The sequence below is a fragment of the Myotis lucifugus genome, unplaced genomic scaffold (assembly GCF_000147115.1).
Source record: "Myotis lucifugus unplaced genomic scaffold, Myoluc2.0 scaffold_176, whole genome shotgun sequence".
Lineage (NCBI taxonomy): Eukaryota > Metazoa > Chordata > Mammalia > Chiroptera > Vespertilionidae > Myotis > Myotis lucifugus.
Window position 1 is genome coordinate 1119242 of NW_005871224.1, and position 25764 is coordinate 1145005.

The 25764-nt window shown below is 41.5% G+C and overlaps 1 protein-coding gene across 1 annotated transcript in view; it reads left to right on the forward strand.

The window, feature by feature from the left end:
- The first annotated feature begins 2673 nt into the window (after window positions 1–2673).
- ATF7IP2 (activating transcription factor 7 interacting protein 2) overlaps window positions 2674–25764 on the forward strand; it is a 107939-nt gene continuing 84848 nt past the window's right edge. Inside the window, exon 1 of the mRNA XM_023760238.1 lies at window positions 2674–2690. The gene's annotated coding sequence lies outside the window, so the exon portion shown is untranslated. The remainder of the gene's footprint in view (window positions 2691–25764) is intronic.

The window sequence follows — 25764 nt, forward strand, 5'->3', positions numbered from 1 at the left end:
TGAGTCACTGGCCAGGCTCATGTATTTCTTTGAAAAAAATAAAATACCAAATTGACTTTGCAATACTTCATGTAGTGTGTTATGAAATTCATTGAAATAAATTGGATAAGTGCTTAGATCAGTGCCAGGAACTCAATAAATTACATATTATTGTCCATATGTTTTAAAGATAAATCACTGTGGCTCTAAGACAGGGGTCCTCAAACTACGGCCCACGGGCCACATGCAAATACAAATATTGTATTTGTTCCCGTTTTGTTGTTTTACTTCAAAATAAGATATGTGCAGTGTGCATAGGAATTTGTTCATAGTTTTTTTTTTTAAACTATAGTCCAGCCCTCCAACGGTCTGAGGGACAGTGAACTGGCCCCCTGTTTAAAAAGTTTGAGGACCCCTGCTCTAAGAGGTAGCCTAATTTGCTCAAGATGTGGCTAATTAAGTAACCTACCAGGGCTTCCAATAAAGATTGTCCAACTTCAAATGTGGAAATAAATTTAAAATATTGCATGCAATGAACTTGGTTAACATAATGCTCAGTAAATTTTAATTATTACGATTATTAAAATGACACACAAGATATCCTATTACCCTAAATACACATGAGATTTCTAAAGGCTATTTACTATTGATTAAGTGAAGTGCAAATTCCTTATCTGGCTCCAATTTTTCTTTTGACCCTTGAACAACTCAGGGGTTGTGGTGCCCACCTCCTGTTCAGTTGAAGAGCAGTATGGATTCCCAACAGGGGGTTTACCCTTGAACAACTCAGGTTTGAAATGCTGGGTCAACTAAATTGGTCAATTGAAAAAAAATCTGCATATAAATGGACCTACATAGTTCAAACCCCTGTTGCCCAAAGGTCAAATGTGATTGCCTTCCACTCCCTCCCACACGTCATCTCTCTCTTGGCAACCCTATGTATACCCTTCAATTATATTCCTAAATAAAGAATTATGGGAAGATTGGCATTGTTTTACAATTTTGCCCATTTCCTTGGTGTTTAAGACACCCAGATTCTCACATTCTGGAAAATTCTATGGAACACTCCTGAGACTATGAGAATGAAAAAGGCAAATATCTTCCTACTCTGAGGAAAATAGTATTGACCTTGCAGACCCCCTGGACCATATTTTGGCAACGCACTGGGTTGAAGTCTGTTATTCTGTTACCGACCTAGACTTCTAGATTTCCTGGCCTTGTCTCATTTTTCTTGTAACTAGTAATTAGCAGTACAGGGCAGGCAGCTGTACCTTCCGTGATGGGAGGGCTTTATCGAAGTACAGTGGGGCCTTGACTTACGAGTGTCCCGACTAATGAGTTTTTTGAGATACCAGCTGTCTCTCCGCTGATTTTTTGCATTGAGTTGACAGAGTAATTTGAGTTAACGAGCTCCTTAACGAGCTCGGTCTCCGAATGAATTAAACTCCTAAGTCAAGGCCCCACTGTAGATGGTTATAATTTCTGCATGTAGCACAGAGAGTACTCAGTCACTACATAGAGCAGTGGTTCTCAACCTTGGCTGCACATTAAAATCACCGGGGAATCTTTTTAAAATCCTGTTTTCTGGGCCTCATCCTCCGGAAATTATGTGTCTTTGTTATGGGGTGGGGCCACAACATTAGTAACAAAGAAACAGAATTTCCGGAGGATGAGGCCCAGAAATCAGGATTTAAAAAAGATTCCCAGGTGATTCTAATGTGCAGCCAAGGTTGAGAACCACTGACATAGAGCCTGATAATCACCAAGAGGGAGATGGCGAGGCCGCAGAGTGGGTCTCATGAACTCTGATGAGGCCTAGTGAGGCGAGTCCCTCCGGCAATGTAGGAAACTCAACAAAACAATGTAGGAAACAATATGACTAAACAATGTAGGAGACAAAACAATGTAGGAAACTCAACACAACAAAACAATGTAGGAAACTCAACAAAACAAAACTGGGCCTGGACCACAAAGTTTTAGGAGTTACCAAAAACTCCATAATCAAGGAATGTGATATTTAGACCGGCCAGCCTGGCCCAGTGGTCGAGCTTCCACCTATGGACAGGAGGTCATGGCCGCATTCGGGGTCAGGGCACATGCCCAGGCTGCGGGCTGGATCCCCAGTGTGGGTTGTGCAGGAGGTTGAGCCCATCATGATTCTCTCTCATCATTGATGTTTCTCTCTCTTCCTCTCACTTCCTCTCTGAAATCAATAAAAATGTATTTTTAAAAGAAGACATGTGACACTTACATGCAATACTTTAAAAATTCGAATTGACAAGCTGCGGCCAGCTGGCGGCTTTTTGTAAAAGTTCATCAGTGATTTTCGGAAAATCTTTCTAACCGTCCCTGGAATCACCTCAAATCAGCTCCGGGCACCTGGTCGCTCCACTCGGCCTTTAGGCCCAAAGGGCTGATGGGAAAAAGCCCTCAGCTACCAGAACTGGCCGCCCCCTCAGGCAACTTCCATCTCGCTGCCCGCTTTCTCCCCGCCCACTCCACCTGATCGTCTCTGATTGGCCGGGCTGGCGCGCGTTCGTGCTGCCATTGGCCGGAGTCCAGAGGGGTGGGCCCCAGAAGGCTTACCTCTGCGCAGCCCCCTCGGCAGCGTTTCAGTGCGCGGCGGTGGCGGTTGGAAGCGGCTGTGGAGAAAGCAACGGCCGCTCGGAGGGCGCTGTGGTAGGTACGTGGGGACCGGACCAGAGGATCGGGTGAGTGGCAGTTGGCCCGGTCGTCTGTTTGGCAGTTTCGCGGGGACCGCGAGTGTCTCTGAGGGCCGGGCCGGTCGAGGAATCGGCGCGCTGCGCGAGCAGAGGGCGGTTGGGGCTCCGCTGGCCGAGAGGCGCTCGGGGAGGCGCTCACGGAGGCGCTGGGGTCCGAGCTGGCCGAGAAGACTCTGTGAAGGGCGAAAGGATGCGTCTACACCCACCTTCCGAGCCGGCGGCGGGTTAAGGGGGAGCGGTGTTGGGCTCCGGCTGGAGCGTCCGGCGCGAGAGTCGGACCGCGGAGGGACTTTGCCTCAGGGTTTCCTACTTGTCGGGTAAGTAAAGCTTTGGTCTGCATCGGAGTACTACTTTTAGGCGCTAATGGATGAAATGGAGTCCCCAGCCCCAGTGTTGGTCGTCAGTTACCCAGTTTCCTTGAGTGTTCATCAGAGTCAGCTGCAGAACCTGGTGCCAGGATAGGTAGCTGGATCTCACCGGATGGTGAGGAGGCGTTGCTCGATGCGTGTGGTTAGGAATAACATACAATCCCGAGCAAGATGCCTTTGTTAATGTAACAACCTGGAGCACAACCATGGAGCACAACCATGGAGCGTGCACCTGTTGAGCTGCTGTAATTTAACGTTGAAAGCTGGGTACAGGCAAAGATAGTCTTTTTTCAACATTGAAGTCCATGTTTGTAAATTAGGGGGTAGGGGGATTAAAAAGACCATCCTTTTTATGGTCCCTTCCCCAACTACTTTACCCCAGTTTGGGCAAGTTCAGGAAGGGTCCGGGACAGGAAACCATTCTTTTTGCTTTGTCTCTCGAAAACCTTGCTATACTTGAAAACTTGACTTCCACTTTTCCACGTTACTATGTTGAGGGTGAAGTTTCTAGCATAAGCCAGCACAGGTTGCTTTATGACAAGCTAGGTTTTGTTTTGGCTGTTACACACCCTAAATCTATTTCTCGTAGTTCTGGAGGCCCGAAGTCCCAAGATCAAGGCACCAACAGATTGGGTGTCTGGTGAGACACTGACGCGTGGTCAAGATCTAGAAGAATTATATACACTTAAATAGACTGATTTTTTAGATTGGGACTTAACTACTCTTTTCATTATAATTTTGTTATATATTCACTTAAATGACCTATGTCGGAACTATTTGCAAGACAAATGGGGAAGAATATTCAAGATAATTTATCTCACAGGAAAGCTATTTAAAATGCAAAAATTAAGCATCTGAATGAAGGACTGATTACAATGAATTAAGCTTTTGTGATTTATGCCGCCCTAGTTTACCCTTCATTTTTTACAAATGCTGAATTTGACCCTAATCAAATTAATGTTCCTAACTCTCAGTCTTCTGCCTTGGCAGAAATGGATGAGCAGTGTCTTCTTGGAAATGCTTTTGAGTCTTTTAAGAATTGGTGTACTTAGATACACCAGTATCTGCTCTGCTTACCTTATTGACCCTTGTACTTTACCTCAGCCCTCAGCTCCATTATACTATCTGGCACTTAATATCTTTAATTCTGGTATGAAAATATTGCACCATCCCTGCATTTTGCCTGTGCATATCATGTAGTTCTCTTATAGTGGGTGTGCACAGATGAAATTTATTTCAGTTGATGTGATCAAATTTTAAATAATATATTGGATAGTTGATAAAAATGAAAATAAATTATAACTTTAAATGCACAAGGCCTAGCTGGTTTGCCTCAGAGCATGGAGAATCTGGCTACAGACTGAAGGATCCCAGGTTCAATTCTGGTCAAGGGCACATGTCCCTGTTGCCGGCTCAATGCCCAGTAGGGGGCTTGCAGGAGGCAGCCAATCAGTGATTATCATCATTGATGTTTCTCTCCCTCTCCCTTCCTCTGAAATCAATACAAAAATTAAAAAAATACACAAGATTTTTTCTCATTAAATTGAGTGAGATTATATTACATATAAAATACAAATAGCCATATTCTTCTAATTCTCTCATATATTTTAAATTAAATACTTTTACTTTCTCTGAGTCTTTATTAAACTTCAATCCCTATCTCTAAAATGTATTACTGTAGTCTCAGGTAACTTCTATCCCTCTTTAACTTTACCAGTCTAAATAGGACAGACAGATTGTAGTCAGGCAATAACTAGGAGAAATCACCACCATTCTCTGGGGAGGTCAGGTATAATTTGAATTTTTGAACTAATTAAATTTCTAAGGATTGAGGGATCTTTCTAAATCATTAATTATATAGCGATGTTAGAGGTGGCCTCTCTGGTATAGTTTCTTGCCTTGCTTGTAGGAAAGAATTCAAACAAAAGACAACAAATAGCAAAAGCAGGCAAGAGTTTTATTTCCAGAAAAGGAATCCATTTAGATATAGTCTGAGTGGGCAGCTCAGCTGGCTGAAAGAACCAACTGCCCTGCTTACTTGGGATTTCAGAAGATTTATACCCCTGGCTGGAATGTCCCTTGGCAAGAACCTTCAAGGCTGCCCTACCCAGATAATGTGCTGTGCTATCAGACCACATCTTGGAAGAGGTTTCAAGTCTCCCCCTCTGTCATTCTTGGGTCTGTTGTGGTTTTCTTTGTTGTTTGTGGGTGTTTATGATTAGTCCTGGTATGTCAGATCTCTCACATATCTCCTCTAGGCCTACCTACCTCTCATAGCTCATGTCTATTTGCCCACTTTAACAGAGACACTGTATGTATCTACTAAATGTGGTACCATAGTACTCCTTTGAGGCTCTACTGTGTATAGTGCTGTTGACATGGAAAAGCTATAGCAAAAGCTGTTGAGGCCTTTTCTGATACTTTTTATTAAGGAAAGAATAACCCTTGGTGGCTTTCCAGAGGATTATTTTTATGTCAAGTATTCATTTAAGCATCTATATATATAAAAGCTTAAGCGACCATTATGACGGAAAGACCGGTCGCTATGACCTGCACTGAGCAGGCAGGCAGGCAGGCAGGTGAGCGGTCCTGTATTGCAAGAGAGCTGTCCAGCTGTTGGATGTCCAACTGCAGGGATTGGGCCTAAACTGGCAGTTGGACAGTATATGTATATATGTACTAGAGGCTCGGTGCATGAAAATTCGTGCACTTGTTGGAGGGGGGATTCCTCAGCCTGGCCTGCCCCCTCTCACAGTCTGGGAGCCCTCAGGGGATGTCCTAAGGATGTCCTTAGGCCCACTCCCCATAGGTAGCTAATATGCTAGGCCAGTAGTTCTCAACCTTGGCTGCACATTAGAATCACCTGGGAATCTTTTTAAAATCCTGATTTCTGGGCCCCATCCTCCAGAAATTCTGTTTCTTTGTTATGGGGCGGGGCCACAACATTAGTAACAAACAGAATTTCCGGAGGATGAGGCCCAGAAATCAGGATTTAAAAAAGATTCCTAGGTGATTCTAATGTGCAGCCAAGGTTGAGAATGTGCTAGGCTAATATGAAAGGCTAATAGGCTAAGTGTCCAACCGTCCGGGTAATGACATCAAGTAGCAACACCTGGCTTCTCCCAAGTGACGACTAGCATCACGTGGAAACACTTTACACTGTAACCGAATGTCTGTGAAGCATTTTCCCGTGCCTCATCTCATTTGATCCTCACAGAAGTCCTGGAGTAGGTAGATAGGAGACTTGGTAGAATCCTATTTGCTTTTTATTAGCTGGAAAATGGAGATTTAGAACGCTTAGAAACTTGACCCAAATGAAAAGAAGTAAGAAATGGTGGACCTTGAAAATGACTTAAGGTTTTCTCATTGCCCAGAATATAGTGAAACACTGCTGCAGTTAAATGTTTTACCCTTTGTTCTCCCTGTGTGATATACAATAATAATGTGCTTCATGTTGATATTTACTGCTGTGTTGCTGACAATTACCTGAAAGAGAAGTTGGGGTGCTTCACTGGGCTGGAAAAAGTTTAGCTACGTCAGAAAGCAGGTTTAATTAAGTTTGTTCTATATATATAAAAGGCTACATTGACTCACTCATGCGTGATACATACAAAGCTTTCGCTGGCACCAATTGCACGGGCTTGTGTTTTGATGTCATTGTTGATTGTGAATTTGGTTGTTTTTGTTGACATTCTGAAGCTGAAAGAAAGTGGTGGCATCTCACAGAAGTAACAATGGCAATTAAATATGATTGTAATAATGACCCGGGTAGATATAATTATCCCCATGTAACGGAAGTTGCCATCATATTCAGAAGTGAAGATGGAGGACCTCCTTTTGAAAGGGACTTGCTCATTCATTGTAAACCAGATCCCAATAATTCAAATGCCACTAAAATTAAACAAGTATCCTTTTCCCTACATTAGATGCAATGACGTATCCTATTCTTTTCCCAGATGGTGAAAAAGGCTGGGGAACAGATATGGCATTAAGACTCAGGGACGACAGTGTAATTGACAATAATACTAGATTCAACGGATGATGCTGAAAAGGAAAATTTTCCCATCGAATTTCTTAAAAGTATTACTCCTTTGGGAATGCCATGTCATAAATTAGAATTGAAAATAGGTGCGATCATCATGCTACTGAGAAATCTTAATAGTAAATGGAGTCTTTGTACTAGATTTTTTATGAAAAGACCTAAGATAATTGAAGCTGAAGTATTAACAGAATCTACGGAGGAGAGATTCTGATTCCAAGAATTGATTTGTCCCCCTCTGACACTGGCCTCAGTGTTAGAATAAGTTTAATCAATTTATCAATCATTGTTTTTATCAATGTTGTTTTTATATCATGTTTTTGTTTTTATATCATGTCTTTGTTGTTATATCCTGTTGTTTATTAATCAATTTGTGTATTATTTTCGTATACATTTTATGAATTTTCTTTAATCTCTGACACTTCCATTACAGAGAAAGGGTGAATAGCGATATTAAAATATTTCTTCTCATTAATTTCCTTTCAATGTGCACAAATTTGTGCACCAGGCCATTAGTATATAGATATTTGCCTATTACAACTTAAGTATTGATTTAATCACGAATGTGATGCAAAGGAGTATAGGATGTAGAAAAGAGTTAAAACCTAATCTCTAGAGGAACTTGATAGATAATGGCTAAAATTTGTCACTCTAGAAATATGAATGCGAACTAGTTAAAAATACTGAGATTTAGTCTTGGTGGCTCAGATGGTTGGTGCACCATCTGTACACCAAAAGGTTGCGGATTCAATTTCTTGTCAGGCACATAGGTTTCTGGTTCCATCCAGTTTGGCATGAGAATGGAAGGAATCGGATTGATGTTTCTCTCTAATATCAATGTTTCTCTTGCTCCCCTCCCTCTCTGTCTCTCTCTAAAAATCAATAAGAATATGCCCTTGGGCAAGGATTAGAGAAAAAATACCCTGAGATCTAAAAAAAAACAAGTTTTAATTATTTAAAAGTGATTGTAACTAGGCATTGAGTGCTGACAAACAACTATATTTCATTATGAGCATTTTATACTGCTTTATTATACGCTACTAGAGGCCCAAAGCTTAAACTGAACTCGTGGAGAGGCTCTGACCTATATATCTCCTCCTGTGGCAGGCCCCTAAGGGTCCCCGAAGCTCCGCCCAAGTCAGTGTTGGCGGGTCCTTGGGGGCATGCTCCACAGCTCCGCCCAAGTCAGCTGTGGCGGGGCCCTGGGGTTAGAGTGTGCAGCTCTGTCCAAGTCAGTGAGAGTGGGGAAATGAAACTACAGTTTTAACCAGATACTGAACTAGGTTGCAAGTCCCCCCAACCCCCTCCGCCCCCATTTTCCTTTTCAGGACAACGCCCAGTCGAGGGGACAGTTTGAATACTACGCCTTTATTATATAGGATAGGATTACACTGATAAAATTTTTCTGAAGTAAAGGCAATACCCTACTAGCAATTAGAAGATGCTGATGCTGTTGGTCCATATTTAGACCACCCTAAGGATTAAATCATGCTCAATATGAGCTTGTCTTCCTGACTCAGATTGGTCAAGTTTTGTCACTTTGTGGACCATTATATACCCCTTAAGGTAAACCGGTCTCTTAATACCTTACCTGATTTGTACTTGTGTTATGAGATTTCTTTGAGTCTTAAGATTGTGAGTTCAAATACTGACTCTGAACTGTTTGCTTGAATAAGTTAATATAACCTAGCTTAGATTCAAGTTTTCTTTTTTTAGTTTTTACTTTTTAGAAAAAGTAAAAAAATTTTGTTCCTTGGATTTTAGAAAAATAGAACAAGAATTGCCCTTTATTTCATGTTTGTAATGTATTAAGGTACTATCTAAGCAAGAAGCATTACTAGAGATAGCCATTTTGTAATGAGAAATACCCATCCACTACCAGGAATAGAAGAAAATCATGCACTCATAGCTTTAAGCTATATAAGGAAAAAAAAGAACAACAAAAAAAACCACACCATCCCAGTGATTGAATTAAAAGAAGTAGATGAATCTACAGTCATAGTAGGTCACCCTTAACATTCATGTTTAATAGCTGGAAGATTGTGAGCAGCACAACTAAGAAATTAGAAGTAGTCATTGACATACACTGCATCTGTTCATCTACATAGAGCTTTTGGAAAAATTGACCATGAAGCTAGTGTCAACAAATATTAGGATTAAAATCATTCAGAGAATATTCTGACTACAGTGGAATTAAGCTAATTTTCAACAACAAAAGTGTAGGAAATCTCCTGGAAATTAATATATTTCTAAATAACCTACAGATGACAGAAGAAATTACAATGGAAGTTAGAAAACATTTTGAACTATGGTAATTACGAGAGAGCTTATCAGAATTTGTGGAATTCAACTACAGCAGGATTTTAAATGCAAAATTAGAAAAAGGACTGAAAATTGAACAACTGAGATTTCATCGCAAGCTGGAACTAGAAAAACAAATCAAGCCCAATGGAATTATAATATTAACAGGGAATGATGAAAGGGAACACTATATATGATATAAAGTAAGCAAAGCCAAAAATCAGTTCTTTGAAAGTATTTGATTAAATGGGTAAAATTATAGTAATTATGATCAAGAAAAATAGGAAAACTCATCAAGAATAAAAAGAGCACTACGAATCTTGCATATTTACAAATATTAGAGACACTTGAAAACTCTTTATAAATTTGAAGTCCTATTGAAAAGTTTGATACTGCCTTAACTGGTTTGGCTCAGTGGATAGAGCGTTGGCCTGGGGACTGAAGAGTCCCAGGTTCGATTCTGGTCAAGGGCATGTATCTTGGTTGCAGGCACATCCCCAGTGGGGGGTATGCAGAAGGCAGCTGATCTATGTTTCTCTCTAATCATCAATGTTCCTGGCTCTCTATCCCTCTCTCTTCCTCTCTGTAAAAAACAACAACAATAAAATATATTTAAAAAAAAAAAAAAGAAAAGTTTGATACTGTCCTGAAGTGGAAAACCAACTAAAATTAACAAAAAATAGCAGAAAGAAATGGTCTGTACCTGTTTTTTAAAATTCAATCATAATTGCCAAAACCGGTTTGGCTCAGTGGATAGAGCGTCGGCCTGCGGACTGAAAGGTCCCGGGTTCGATTCCGGTCAAGGGCATGTACGTTGGTTGCGGGCACACCCCCAGTGGGAGATGTGCAGGAGGCAGCTGGTCGATGTTTCTCTCTCATCGATGTTTCTAACTCTCTATCCCTCTCTCTTCCATTCTGTAAAAAATCAATAAAATATATTTAAAAAAAAATAAAATAAAATTCAATCATAATTAAAGATATTTACCACTAAGTGAACTACAAATCCAGATGGCATAGTGAATTATTTCTAACTTTTAAGGACGAATAACTACATTTGCAAACACAAACTCTTTGGATGATGGTAAAAAGACTTTCCAGTTTCTCTTATGAGGCCAGCATAGCCTTGATATCAAAACTTCTAAAGGAATTTTACAGTCATCTTTCTTGTAACATCAATATAGAAACCCTAAATAAAATGCTAGCAAATTGAATGCAGGAACATGGAAAATAAGGCATATCATGACTGAGATTTATTCCAGGAATAAAGTAGTTTTGTATTTTAAAAGATTGATACAATACAAATTGAAAAAATGAGATTATAGTCATGAGTTGTTCAATGTTTTAACAGTGGGATACATTCTTAGACATGCATCCTTAGGTGATCCTGTGACTGCAGACATCGAGTGAACTTACAGAAGCCTAGATGGCATAGCCTACTACACAGGCTGTATGGTATAGCCCAGTGGTTGGTAAACTGCGGCCCGGAAAACCGCGGCTCGCGAGCCACATGCGGCTCTTTGGCCCCTTGAGTGTGGCTCTTCCACAAAATACCGACTTCTGCGCACAGGCCATGAAGTTTCAATCGCACTGTACATGCGCGCCCGCACCTGGTATTTTGTGGAAGAGCCACACTCAAGGGGCCAAAGAGCCGCATGTGGCTCGCGAGCTGCAGTTTGCAGACCACGGGTATAGCCTATTGCTCCTAGGCTAGAAACTTGTACAGTATATTACTGTACTAAATACTCTATACATTATAACACAATAAGTACATTAAGACCTTGAGATTATGGACTAATTTGGGTGAAGGGGTGTCCATTAAAACCCAAAGTAGGTTTTCCGAATGTGTATGTTAAAAAATTGACAAATTAATTAACCTGCTTTTACTTATGTAGACATGTTTGTATAATTAAAATTAAGTATGTAGGAAAAGTTTCATTTCCCAGAAAAGTTTTATATATTATAGCATTTTAAATTTATGCTGAATAAGTCTAATAAACGCATGCATTCACCAATCACTTTGAGTAAACAAATGCGCATGGCTGGGACATTACTTAGCACAGTCTAACATTGGTTTGGAGGGATTAAAATTGCTGCAGAAAGCCATGCCATGTGACAACAGAACCAATTACAGCAGGCGATGTGGTATGATCATGTGATAATCATTAGCCAAACATTGTTTACGAGTTGTGACTCTTGGATTTCAGTATATGGACTATAGTTGTAGATATGTAATGTTTACATATGTTAGTGAAGTGACTCGAGTTTTTTTTCCAACATATGGCCTACTCTCTAAAATTTGTTAAAAATAATGGTAAATTAATAACAAAAATAACCTGTTAATTTAATTATACCCAAATTTTGGTTAAAAGCACTTAAAAATTAACAGGGTATTAATTTTCACATGACATATGTACTGGAAATTTTGTCCATTAAATCAGAAGTCCGTTAACACGTTAAGCGCCATGTCAGTCACCGGTGACTGACACTGTACATTCCGTCCAGACCAGTCAGTCACTGGTGCTGCCAGCATATCGGTGAAATCAGATATCATGGGCTAAACAGAAACAGGCTTGGTGCTTAACCTGTTAAATCAAGGTCTACAACAGGGGTCCTCAAACTTTTTAAACAGGGGGCCAGTTCACTGTCCCTCAGACCGTTGGAGGGCCAGACTATAGTTTAAAAAAAAACTATGAACAAATTCCTATGCACACTGCACATATCTTATTTTGAAGTAAAAAAAACAAAACGGGAACAAATACAATATTTGTATTTCCATGTGGCCAGCGGGACATAGTTTGAGGACCCCTGGTCTACAACATCCAGGGTTTACTGTATTTGTGTATCTAAACATAGAAAAGGAATAATAAAAATACGTTATAAAAGAAAAAATAGTATGCCTATGTAGAGCACTTACCATGAATGAAGCTTGTAGGAATGGAAGTTGCTCTGGGTGATTTAGCGAGTGAGTGGTGAATGACTGTGATTGCCTAAAATATTATTGTGCACTACGGTAGACTTTATAAACAATGTAAACTTGGGCTATACTAAATTTATTTAAAATTTAAAAAAATTATTTAACCTTAGCTTATCTGTAACTTATTTATTTTACAAACTAATTTTTTAAATATTTTAATTTGTAACAATGTTCTACAATAAACATATTGTACAAAAATATTTTCTTTATATTCTTAGACTACAGTCTTTTTAATTTTTTTTTAAACTTAAGCAAAGACACAAAGCACATGCATTAGCCTAGGCCTACACAGGGACATGATCATCAATATCTTCATGAGGGGAAGTAACATCAGTGCAGCTGTCATCTTCTATGATAATGCTTTCTTTGAAATACCTCCTGAAGCACGTGCCTGAGGCTCTCCTTAAGAGGTGGCAATCTTCAGAAATATGTCCTTGGTGATTTCCTTGGTTTGTTTCTTCATCATAGATTTGCTTATATGCAGATAATGTACCAAGAACATTCCTCTCTATGAATGAAAACCTTTAAGTTTGAGAATTTGTATTTTTAAACTTTTTAAAGAGCTTATTGAGATCTGCAAAAACTTCTGTTTTGAATTTTCTTAGGGGCATTTTTTTTCCTACGGTTTCCTTTTCTCTTCTTTAGTTATACATTTCTGTTCTAGTTCCAACAACAACTCAGACAATTCCTCAGGAACCACCTCTAGGAGCTCCTCAATGTCATCCTCATCCACAGCCAAGTTAAAGTTGTTTGCCATCTCAAGCATAGCATTATTAATTTTTGCAACCTCCTCTTTTTTGGCAAATTCTTTGAAGTCATGGACGAACTTCTTGAATGCCTTTCGGATGCCACTAGTATACTTCTTGGAGTCATCACCCCAAGCTCAAGCAAGGTTCTTGATGCAGTCATAGGTGTTGTAATTCTTCCAGAATTGCATCATTGTCTTCCTCAGTTGCAACAATAACCAGGGCAAAGGTCCTCTTCAAGTATTAGATCTTAAAAGCTGCTAAGATTCTCTGATCTGTTGGTTGGATCAAAAGGTGGTGTTTGGAAGGAGAAATGCCATTTTTCTATTGGGGTGAATGTCATCAGTAAAAGGAAGATGCCTGGGAGCATTATCAACAATAAGCAAAATCTTGAAATGTCTGTTATTCTCCATCATTTTTAACAGCTTCAATCGTTGTTCTCCATTCTACTGGCATATCAATTCAGTAGGACATCTTGGAAGAGGAGTTGGGTTATCCATGACTACTTATCCTAATATATAAAAACCCAGGGTCTGTAACATCCAAAACGACCGAAGGCTCGACCGACTGGAGTCAGTCCTGCAGTCAGTCCTGGCTTGCTGTGGCTGGGTTGCAGCGACCCAGCACTGACTGCTGAGGGGGGAGAGAAGCATGGTCTGATCCATAGCCTCCGTGGCAGCTATTGATCAGCCCTTGCCTCTTTCTTTCTCTTTGGGCCTGGCCAGTAGCCGTGCCTCTCTTTCTCTCCAGGCCTCCGCAGGGCATGCTGATCAGCCTCACCTCTCTGATCAGGCCCAGAGATCCTGACTGGCATAGAAACCGACCAGTCAAAACTAAATCTGGGTGAACTGTGAGGAGCCAATGGCTGCCTAGGAAGCAGAGCTTTTGACACTGACTGGAATGGAAACCGACCAATCAGAACCTAATCTGGGTGAACTAGGAAGGCAGAACCTAAGGTGGGGGCTGAGGAGGGGTTTTAAGGGCAACAGCTGTTTGGTGTAAGATGTAAGAAAGTGATTCAATTTTTTAATGACCAGTTTGGCAGTATAGTGGATATGGCTGGCTATCTGTCCAGATATAGGGATTATGTGTTTTTGTCTGCCAAGAGCATCTCCTCCTGCTGAAAAAGGCCTCCCCCACTTTTAAGCAATCCTATTCTGTGTAATCTATCTATACTAATAAAAGGGTAACAAGCTAATTAGACCAGGTCAACCGGCCATCTTACAGACGTCTGACTTCCTTCCTGACAAAGCCATGGTGGTGGGGGCTGAGGCAGAGGGAGTTAGGGGCAGGCAGGCAGGCAGAGTGGTTACTGGTGATCAGGCAGGCAGGCCAGCAGTTAGGAGCCAGCGGTTCTGGATTGCTAGAGGGTGCAAGCCAGGCTGAGGGACACCCCTGCTCCCGTGCACAAATTTCATGCACTGGGCCTCTAGTATTGATATAAAAATCAACAAAATAAAAAATCCAGTTCAGCAACATAGAGGATTATACATCATGACCAAGTGGGATTTATCTCAGGAATGCAAGGTTGGTTTTTCATCCACAAATACATTATTGTGATGTACCATATCAATAGAATAGAGAGGAAGAACATCTACACTAGTAAATGAGAAACATGCAAATTGACCATCCCTCCACTATGCCCAGCAGCCATTCAGAGTGAGTATGCAAATTAACCCAACAAAGATGGCAGTTAATTTGCATATGCAGGCATGGAAAGAAGACTGAAGACAGTGTGGAAGGAAGCCAAGCACTGCAGAAGGGAGCGAAGTGGTGGTGAAGGGAGGGAGCCGAGGCAGCGGACACGGAGCCGAGCCGAGGCAGCGGAGAAGGGAGCGAAGCCCTCTTCAGCAGGCTTCGCTTCCTACTCTGCTTTTCTCCGGGTGCAGGAAGCCCTATTCTTGCAGGAATTAGGCCCAAGGAAGCCCTATTCTTGCAGGAATCTTCCTGCAAGGGGCCTCTACTATGGTAATATTGCTAGATACCGAAAAAGCATTTCCTGTTTAAATTAAAGTTCCTTCATGATGAAAACATTAAACAAAGCACTTATCGCTTAGAAATTCCTTAAAATGATAAAGGGCATCAGTAAAAATTTCACAGCTAATCCTATACAATGAAAGGCTAACAGGCAAATCGACTGAATGGCAGAATGACTGGTTGCTATGACAAGCACTGACCACCAAGGAGCAGAAAATTAACGCAGGAGCTGTCCCCTGGTGGTCACTAGGCTGCCACAGGGGGAGGGCCGCTCAGCCGGAAGCTGGGCTCATGGCTGACGAGTGCAGCAGCACTGACGGGACCCTCTCTCACTTCTGCGGCAGTGCTCAGGACCCCTTGGGGATGTCTGACTGCCCACGTAGGCCTGCTCCCCAAGGGGTCCTGGACTGCGAGAGGGCGTAGGCGAGGCTGAGGCGTCCCCTCCCCCCAAGTTCACGAACCTCATGCACCAGGCCTGTAATATCATATATAATGGTTAAAGACTGAAGGTTTTCCCCCTATATCAGTAACAAGACAAGGATCATCTACTCTTGCCACTTACATTCTATATTGAATACGACAGTTGTACAAGCATATGAATAGAAGGTACCAAGATTGGAAAGGAGGAAATAATACTATTGACAGATGGAATGATTTCATATGTAGAAGGTCATAAGGAATCTACAAAAAACACCTCTTTAGAGATAAAAAACAAGGTCAGCATTGTTGCATGACAGAAGATCAATATTCAGAGTGCTATTGTATTTTCACATAGTTGTAATGAACAACCCAAAAATGGAGTTCGATTTATAATAGTATCAAAAGGAAGTATAAAACTTACTCTAAATCTATAATATATTGAAAGAAGTTAATGATCTAAATAAATGGAAAGACATCCCATATTCATGGGTCAGAATAATTGATTGAATTAAGATAGCAGTGCTCCTTAAACTGATTTACAGATTGAACACAATCCCTATCAAAGTCTCACCTGGCTTGTTTGCAGAAATTGTTATTCTGATCCTGAAGTTTATATAGATGTTCAAATGGAGGGAGAGAACTGAAACGGCAGGGTAAGTAAATGACTGTACTCGCCGACTCACAATGACATCAAAAGTAAAAATAAAATACAGAACTACCATTATTCTGAACCATCTGAAAGCTGGCTGAATGGAAGTCCTATAACTAGAGAACTGAATAAGAGCGTGCATTAAAACTGGTAGCAGGGGTGAAGATTTTGAACAGGCTGGTATGACACCCACGTATACCGTTATTTTAATCATGAGGGAGATCATCTCTGCGGAGACTGCTCTTGAGATGCAAGGGTTCCCAGCCTCCCAAGCCCCCAGCCCAGAGTTCTAGAGCTTGGAAGAGAAATGCTCAATGTTGGGCTCTAAAAACCAGAGGGCATTGTGTCTGAGGGTCACAGAGGCTGCTAGAGACCCACTTGTTCCTTTTGAAGGTCTGGTGCATGAACTTACTAGGTGTCCCAGCACTAGGTGTCTTTGGGAGACCCAGACACATAACAGTGAGGGACTGGATTATCTGGCATTGAGGTAAGAACTTGGTGAGTAAGCTTTCTCCCACACTAGGGGGCTCGCAGGGATCATCGTTCCTGTGCTGTGACCTCCCCTGTCTCAGGGCTGACTGGCAGCCATATATGCATCTCCCATCAGCCTGGAGCGCACTATTTGCTCCACCCTGGGTATTCCCTGAGACCCTGCCCCATCCAATTTGCATCCCCACCCAAGCTGTTTGAAGCAGGTTTTTCCATATGAATGGCATGTCCTGGCTCAAGTTTCAGACTTTGCTAAAATCTCTCAAACAAGCTACAGCTGGTGATAGTGTGCCCTGAACCTAATAATAGAAATCCCAAGTCCCACACTAGCACCAGCCTGCCTTTCTTTACATCTGGGCCTCACCTGGGCACCTCCAAGCCCAATACGAATAGCAAATAGCAGCCATCTGCAGTTCCTCTTTAACTCCTAACAGGTGGCCCCAAGCAGTGACTGATCCCAGCCAGTGTACCCAGTGGACAGCTTCTGACAATAGCAGATTACAATTCTATACATCCACAGGCAACACACTAAAGAGGCAGACTCAGCAAGCACCAAAGCCTCACTGAAGCAAGTCCTGCTTCATAGTGGTGTTTCTTGCACAGCAGCTCCCCCACTGTAGTCCTATTTAGTATTCACAGTCAACACCTCCCAGTGACACCAACAGCAATCAAGGCTCAACTACAAGACTGCAAACTGCCAACACAGGTGTGCACCTAGAGTGCCCAGCTTGGGTGACTCAGGAGGCTGAGTGATTCGGCCATACAATACACCTATGACACAAGGCCACTCTACCAATTCCATGGGACATAACAGCTCTACCTAGTAACATAGAAATAGACACAGGGAAGCAGCCAAAATGTGAAGACTAATGTCACAAATGAAAGAAATGAAAGCAAGGAAACTATTGGACACAGAGTTTAAAACCATGGTTATAAGGTTACTCATGGATCTTCATGAGACTTTCAAGGATCTTAGAATGTCAAAGACATATAAAAGGACTGGTCTGAAATTAAGCTTACACTTGCTGAAATAAAGAATCATTTACAGGAATTCAACAGTAGAGTAGAGAATTCTGAGAATCTAATCAATGATATGGAATATGTGGATGCAAAAAATACCCAACCAGAAGAGCAAACGGAAACAAAATCCAAAAATTTGAAGACAACTTCAAGTGTATCAACATTCACCTTATGGGGGTACCAGAAGGAGAAGAGAAAGAGAGCAATTTATTGAAAACCTCTGAAGAAATGATGACAGCAAACTTTCCCTTTCTGGTGAAAGAAATTTGCAATTATCAAGAGATTGCCCATGTAACTCTCTGTTGATTTTTCAACAGAAACTTTGCCAGGCCAGAAGGGAGTGGCAAGAAATATTCAAAGTGATGAATAGTTACGACCTACAACCGAAATTACTTTATCTAGCAAATTTATCATTTAGAATTGAGGGTCAGATAAAGAGCTTCACAAACAAGAAAAAACTAAAAGAGTTCATTACCACCAAACCAGTATTACATGAAATGTTGAAGGATATATTTTAAGAACACAAAGAAAAACAAGGAAAAGAGACTTAAAAAATGAAAAATAAAATGGAAACTAATATTTATCAACAATTGAATCTAAAATTCAAAATGAATGAACAAGAAGTCTAATGAACAAAATGAACTGGTGAATAACGTAGAATTGCATGGTAGCAGGGAACAGACTGATGAGTGTCAGAGGGAAGTGGGGAGAAGGGGAGTGGGAAGAGGTTAACCAAATATCTTACCTATGGATACAGACAGTAGAGTGATGAAAACCTAGGGCAGGACTGGAATGGGTGGTGGCAGAAAATGCAGGGAGAAGGGGACAGCTGTAACACTCTAAATATTAAGGCTTTAAATACTACATAATAAAGAGGTAATATGCAAATTTACTCTCATGCCCTCACAAGATGGCTGCCTATGACCAGGCTGGCAAGGGGGTTAGTGAGGGACGACCAAACGATTGAACAGCAGGCTCTGAGAGGTGATAAAGCCAGCAGGCGGGCCGTGTGGGGTGACCAGACTGGCAGGAGGCACAGTTGGGGCAACCAGGCCAGCAGGAGGGGCATTTGGGGGTGAACAGGCGCTGGGGGGGGCAGTGAAGGATGACCAGGCCAGCAGAGGGGGAAGTTGGGAGCGACCGGGCTGGCAGGGGAAGCAGTAAGGGGTGACCAGGCTGGTATGGAGGGTAGTTAGGAGTGACCAGGCCCTCAGGGAGGGGCTTTGGCCGTGACCTGGCCGGCAGCGGGGGACAGTTAGGGGCGATCAGGCCGGCATGCAGAGGCAGCAAGGGGCAATTAGGGTGGGAGGAAGCACAGTTAGGGCCGGTGAGTGAGTAGGAGACAGCAGTCCAGGATTGTGAGAGGGATGTCCGATTGACAGTTTGGGATCGGGCCTAAACCAGCAATTGGACATCCCCCGAGGGGTCCCGGATTGGAGAGGGTACAGGTTGGACTAAGGGAACACCCCCGCTCCTGGTGCACGAATTTTGTGCACCAGGTCCCTAGTGTGTGTGTGTGTGTGTTCAAGAAACTCAGAATAGCCAAAACGATCTTCAGAATGAAGAACAAGCAGGAGGACTCATACATCCTGAATTTAAAACTTACTAGAAAGCTACATTAATCAAGTATGTGGTACTGGTATAAGTACAAGCCTATATATCTGTGGGATGAAATTGAGAATCTAGAATATAAAAAGACAACCCAATTTTAAATTGGTCCAGACTATTTAGAAAACAATTTGTTCTTCAAAAAATATAGTTATTGTATGAGTCAGCAATTCCATCCTTAGATATATACTCAATGTAAATAACAATGTAGGTTCACTCAAAAATATTTATGTCAATGTTTGTTAGCAGTATTAATAATAACTATATTTGGTTTTATAGCAAAATGTTATCCTCCGTTACTCTTGAAAGTATGGATAGTGTAAAAGTAAACTGAAATCTGAAATATAAAATTCTAAATTGAACAAAAAAAGGACACTTAAAGCGATGATGAGAGGGTGGAAAAATTTTTTAGCTAAAGGATACTTGAATAATATTGTTTCACTCTTGACCTCAATGGTTAATGAAATGTTGGCTAAAGAATGATTTTAGAAAACCTTTAAATATACTAGCATCCATGGAATGTAAAGCAATTGTAGACCTTAAAAAATAAAAAGGGCATTTTAATATTGAACTAACATAAATAACAAAATATAAGAACAAAACAGCAACAAATTTATGAAAGTTAAAAGGGCTTAAAACCAAATGTTAAAGCTTTAATGTGCCATTTACAATAAATGTAATTGGATTAAACTTTATTAACACATTGCGGATCAGTAATTTTATTGCTAGCTTTACCCAGTGGCCAGATAAGTTTCTGTTCAATGAGTACAAAAAACGTTTTACATAAATGTTCAAGGGACACTTTAAAATTAACCCCTAAAGTGCTGGGGAGCACAATCGCGCTCCTCTTGTCTTTCGCCAAAAGTGCCAGGAGTGCTATCGCGCTCCTCCTGCAGTGTCACTATTAGATGCTAGTAGTTCATTCTTTTTTGTGGGGAAAAAAATTTAAAAACCTTAACTCAATGGAGAAACCATGATGGCGGAATAGGTAAACACCGGAGATTGCTGCCTCCCACAACAACTTCAAAAACACAACGAAAAGACAAAACAGACATCATCCAGAACTACAGGAAGGCTGGCTGAGTGGAAATTCTACAACTAGAAGGAAAGAGAAAAGCACACTAAGACTCAGAGGAGCTTCGGAAGTCAAGTGCAGAGGTACAGAGGCTCGAGCGCACGCGGAAAGAGGCTGGCACCTGAGGATGCGGCTGTCTTTTTGACAGCAGGCAGAACTCGGAACTTGAGGGCGGCTTTCCCTCAGAGGTGGTTGCAGCAATTACTGGGACACTGAGACGCGGGGGCCCCTTAGGACAGGGCTGAGGCTCAGCCATAGCTGCTTGCTTCACCCTGTTGATTCCCTGAGACCCCGCCCCACCCAGCCTGCAAGCAGAGGCTTTTGCATATGAATGCCCTGGCCCTTTGCAATCTGAAAATTACCTAACAAACTGCAGGTGGGCCAGACAGACCCATAACTTCCAAGAGAAGGCCCAAGGCCCCACAGCAGCTTGCATTGCTTCACAGCTGATCCTCATCTGGGCACCTCCAAACCACAAAAAAGGAAGGGGAATCTGCAGATCTCTTTGTAGCTCCTGCTGGGTAGCCTCAGGCAGAGGCTAAATTAGCACCTCCTTAGATCCAAGATCCAGTGTACCCAGTGGTCAGAGTGGGACCAACCAGATTACAACTCCTCAGATCCATAAGGGACACACTCAGGGGATAGACTCAGTGAGCACCAAAGCCCCACTGAAGCCAGTCTTGCCCCAGAAGTGTGTCTTCAGCAGAGAAGTTCTCCCACTGCAGACACAGCTGATTCTCACAGCCAATTGGCCTGGAGGTCAGTTCCTCCCAGTGATACCTACAACAATCAAGGCTTAACTACAACAAGACTGTGCACAAAGCCCACAAAGGGATGCACCAAGAGTGTCCACCTCAGGTAATTGGGGAGCCTGAGCCACTGGGCCCTATAGGACACCTTGCACACAAAGCCACTCTGCCAACACAGGGAAGCATAAAAAATGCGGAGACAAAGAAACAGGTCACAAATGACAGAAATGGAGGAAAACAAATGACTGGATATAGAGTTCAAAACCACGGCTATAAGGTTTTTCAAGAATTTTCTGGAAACCGCCGATAAATTTAGTGAGACCCTGGAGGATATGAAAAAAGACCAACTGGAAATTAAGCATACACTGACTGAAATAAAGAATATTATACAGACTCCCAACAGCAGACCAGAGGATCGCAAGAATCAAGTCAAAGATTTGAAATACGAAGAAACAAAAAATACCCAACCGGAAAAGGAAAAAGAAAAAAGAATCCAAAAATATGAAGATAGTGTAAGGAGCCTCTGGGACAACTTCAAGCGTACCAACATCCGAATTATAGGGTTCCAGAAGAAGAGAGAGGGCAAGATATTGAAAACCTATTTGAAGAAATAATGACAGAAAACTTCCCCTACCTGGTGAAAAAAATAGACTTACAAGTCCAGGAAGCGCAGAGAACCCCAAACAAAAGGAATCCAAAGAGGACCACACCAAGACACATCATAATTAAAATGCCAAGAGCAAAAGACAAAGAATCTTAAAAGCAGCAAGAGAAAGATAGTCAGTTACCTTCCTACCCATACGACTATCAGCTGGTTTCTCAACAGAAACTGTGCAGGCCAGAAGAGAGTGGCAAGAAATATTCAAAGTGATGAATAGCAAGAACCTGCAACCAAGATTACTTTATCCAGCAAAGCTATCATTCAGAATTGAAGGTCAGATAAAGAGCTTCACAGATAAGGAAAAGCTAAAGGAGTTCATCACCACCAAACCAGCATTATATGAAATGCTGAAAGGTATTCTTTAAGCAGAGGAAGAAGAAAAAGGTAAAGATAAAAATTATGAACAGCAAATACATATTTATCAAGGGAATCTAAAAATCAAGTGAATAAAAAATCTGATGAACAGCGTAAACTGTTGAATATAATAGAACCAGGGGCATGGAAAGGGAGTGGACTGACAATTCTTGGGGGGAAAGGGGTGTGGGACTGGACAAAAATTGTACACCTATGGATGAGGACAGTGGGAGGGGTAAGGGCAGAGGGTGGGGTGGAAACTGGGTGGAGGAGAGCTATGGGGGGAAAAAAGAGGAACAACTGTAATAATCTGAGCAATAAAGATTTAATTTAAAAAAAAATAAAAAAGATAAAAAAACCTCAACTCAAAATGCCTTGGCAATTTATCATAGTTCCTCAGATATTGTTTGGCACTCAAAGGGTTAACCCATTGCATTTTGAAGTTGTATATTACATGTTTTTACAATCTATCTTTTTAAAGTATGATAATTTGTAAAACACTGTAATATGAAGCTAGAATTCTCATGATCTCGTGTGTTAAAAAAATTTCTTTGGTTCTTTTCAAAAAATTTTAAAAGCGAGATCTAACACAAATTGCTGGGATGGATGATAATATATTCAGCAGGAGTTATATCATAAAATAAAATACAATGAAAGAGGCATATTATACTTTTAAAGTTTAATATTAACAGGATATTTTACATCTGAGTGAGAAACACCCTTTCTCTACCTCAATTTTAAAACCAATTATAGATGAATTGAAGACTTAAATTGTAAAAGACAATTGAGAAAATATAGACTTAAATTGTAAAAGATAATTGAGAAAATATAGATGACTTATGTTGGGGTCCAACCCCAACAGGTCCAGGGGTCCCCAAAGGTGTGGACGGAGTCGGCGAAGAAGGAATGACACGGAGACAGTGTTCCGGTGATCATCATAGCCAGGTTCTTCTGCCAGAATCTCCAACCAAGTTCTGTCTAGGATCTCCAGTGAAGTTCTGGTCAGGATCTCCAGCGAAGTTCTGGATAGGATCTCCAGCCAGGTTCAGTCACCATGTTCTATCCAGGTTCTCCCGCCATGTTCTGTCTAGGTTCTCCAGTCAAGTTCTGTAGCCAGGTTCTGTCCCGGGACTTTTGCCATGTTCTCTCACTACGTTCTGTCTGTAGGTTCTGTCTTTGGGTTCTGTCTCTAGGTTCTGTCTCTAGGTTCTTCAGCCAGGTTCTCTCGCTAGGTTCTGTCTCTAGGTTCTGTCTAGGATCTCCAACCAAGTCCTGTCTCTAGGTTCTGTCCAGGATCTTTTGCCATGTTCTCTCCCTAGGTTCTGTCTCTAGGTTCTGTAGAGGATCTCCAGCCAAGTCCTGTGTCTAGGTTCTGTCTCTAGGTTCTTCAGCCAGGTTCTCTCGCTAGGTTCTGTTTCTAGGTTCTGTCTCTGGTTGTCTTGTTACATCTGTATTTATACCAGTTGACCGTAATCCCGTCAATTTCCATTCCAAAGGTTAGGGTGTTGTTTCTTATCTCCATTCCAGGGAGTAAAGATTATGTAGCTTACGTGTAATTGTTCTTAGTTAAAGTGAACACTTAGTTGAGGGGTTTTATTCCCTCCCTAACTTCAGGGGAAAATTCCTACCTGGGGAAACAATCTTTCTCGGAGAGGTGACCTTGGTTAAAACACATAGCGCCAAGAAGGGGAGCAAACATATTAAGAACAGTATGCCATATACACCAGGTCCCTTGAAACATATGCTGTGCAGATGTTTCTTCTCTGCAGCGACTGTCAAGCAGCAAGGATGGACCGGCTCCCGGCAGACTTAACCTTTAGAAATTGAGAAAATATAGATGACTTACCTTTCTAGCCTTGTGCTATAAGACAGTACTATGATTCATATGAAATGTGGGTTATTGGACATCAACAGATTTAAACTTTTTGAGGATAGGAATTCTCGTGATGCCAAGGATCCCCCAGTTAGATTAAGTTATTGCTCTTTTTTTCCTCCTAGTAATTTAATTTCACTCAATTTTTCTACAACATGTAAAGTATCCCTTCACCTTTTAGGCAGTTCCTTAACTTCCCAGAGCCTTTTACTGATAGTTTTTGTTTTCACTAAATATTTTAATACGGAGTTTTTCTCCATAAAGTACATCTACTCAGCTACTTTTGTCACCTAGCAAGTTGCAAATTGTTATGACCAGTTATCTCATGTAGTTTATAATCTTAAGAATAATTCACTCTGAGCAAGCATTCCTATTACTGGCATACATAGTTTTGTTGTGCTTCATGTTATTTTGAATGTTTGTGGAAACCGTGCATCAGTTAACTCTATCAACACAATTTTCCAACAGCATTTGTTCATTTTGTGCGTCTTTCACATTTCAGTAATTCTCAGAATATTTCAAACTTCTTCATTATTGTATACTAGTATGTTATAGTGATCTGTGATCTTTCATGTTGCTATTGTAATTGTTTTCGGGGCACCATGAATTGCACCCTTGTAAATGGCAAACTTAATTGATAAAGGTGTGTTCTTTTTGCTCCACTGACCAGCTGTTCTGTCTCCCTCTTTCTTCGGTCCTCCCTATTTCCTGAGATATAAAAATATTGGAATTAGGCTAGTTAACACTGCAATGGTATTGAAGTATTGAAGTGAAAGGAAAAGTTACTTGATTCTCACTTTAAATCAAAAGAAAGCATATTAAAAAAAAGTTGCACCAGTTACCTCAGTTGTAAATGCAAAATAAAAAATACTTGAAGCAAATTAAAACTGCTGTTCCAGTGAACACATGGATGATAACAAAGCAGAACAGCATTATTGCTCATATGTACCAAAGTTTAGTGGTCTGGATAAAAGATTAAAACAGCCACAAGATTCCCTTAAGCTGAAGAATAATTCAAAGAGAGAAGAAACCAAGATGGCGGCATAGGTAAGCACCTGAAATTGCCTCGCACAACCACTTCAAAAATACAACTAAAAGACAAAATGGACATCATCCAGAACCACAGGAAGGCTGGCTGAGTGGAAATTCTACAACTAGAAGGAAAGAGAAAAGCACACTGAGACTCAGAGGAGGTGCAGAAGGAAAGTGCAGATGTATGGAGGTGCACGCGGAAAGGGCTGGCAACTGAGGACGTGGTTTGTCTTTTTCAGTCGGGAGGGAGTCTCAAGCTCCCGACAGCTCTGAACTCCAGTTCCGGGTGAGTCTCTTGGGACCCAGACTCATATGGGGAGAAATTGGACTGTCTGGCATCGGCCGGAAATCGAGTGCGGCTTTCTCTCAGAGGTGCTGGCAGCGATTACCTCGGGACACTGAGACCTGGGACCTCTTAGGGCAGGGCAGAGGATCAGCCATAGCTGTTTGTTCTGCCCTGTTGATACCCTGAGACCCCGCCCCACCCAAGCTGTATGCAGACGCTTTTGCATATGAATTATCTGGCCCTTTGCAATCTAAAATTACCTAACAAACTGCAGCTCGGTCAGAGAGACCCAAAACTTCCAAAAGAAGGCCCAAGGCCCCACAGCAGCTTGCATTGCTTCACAGCTGGGCCTCATCTGGGCACTTTCAATGTTTCTTGCTCTCCTTATCCCTCTCTATCTAAACTCAATAGGAAGATATCCTTGGGTGCTGATTAAGTGTG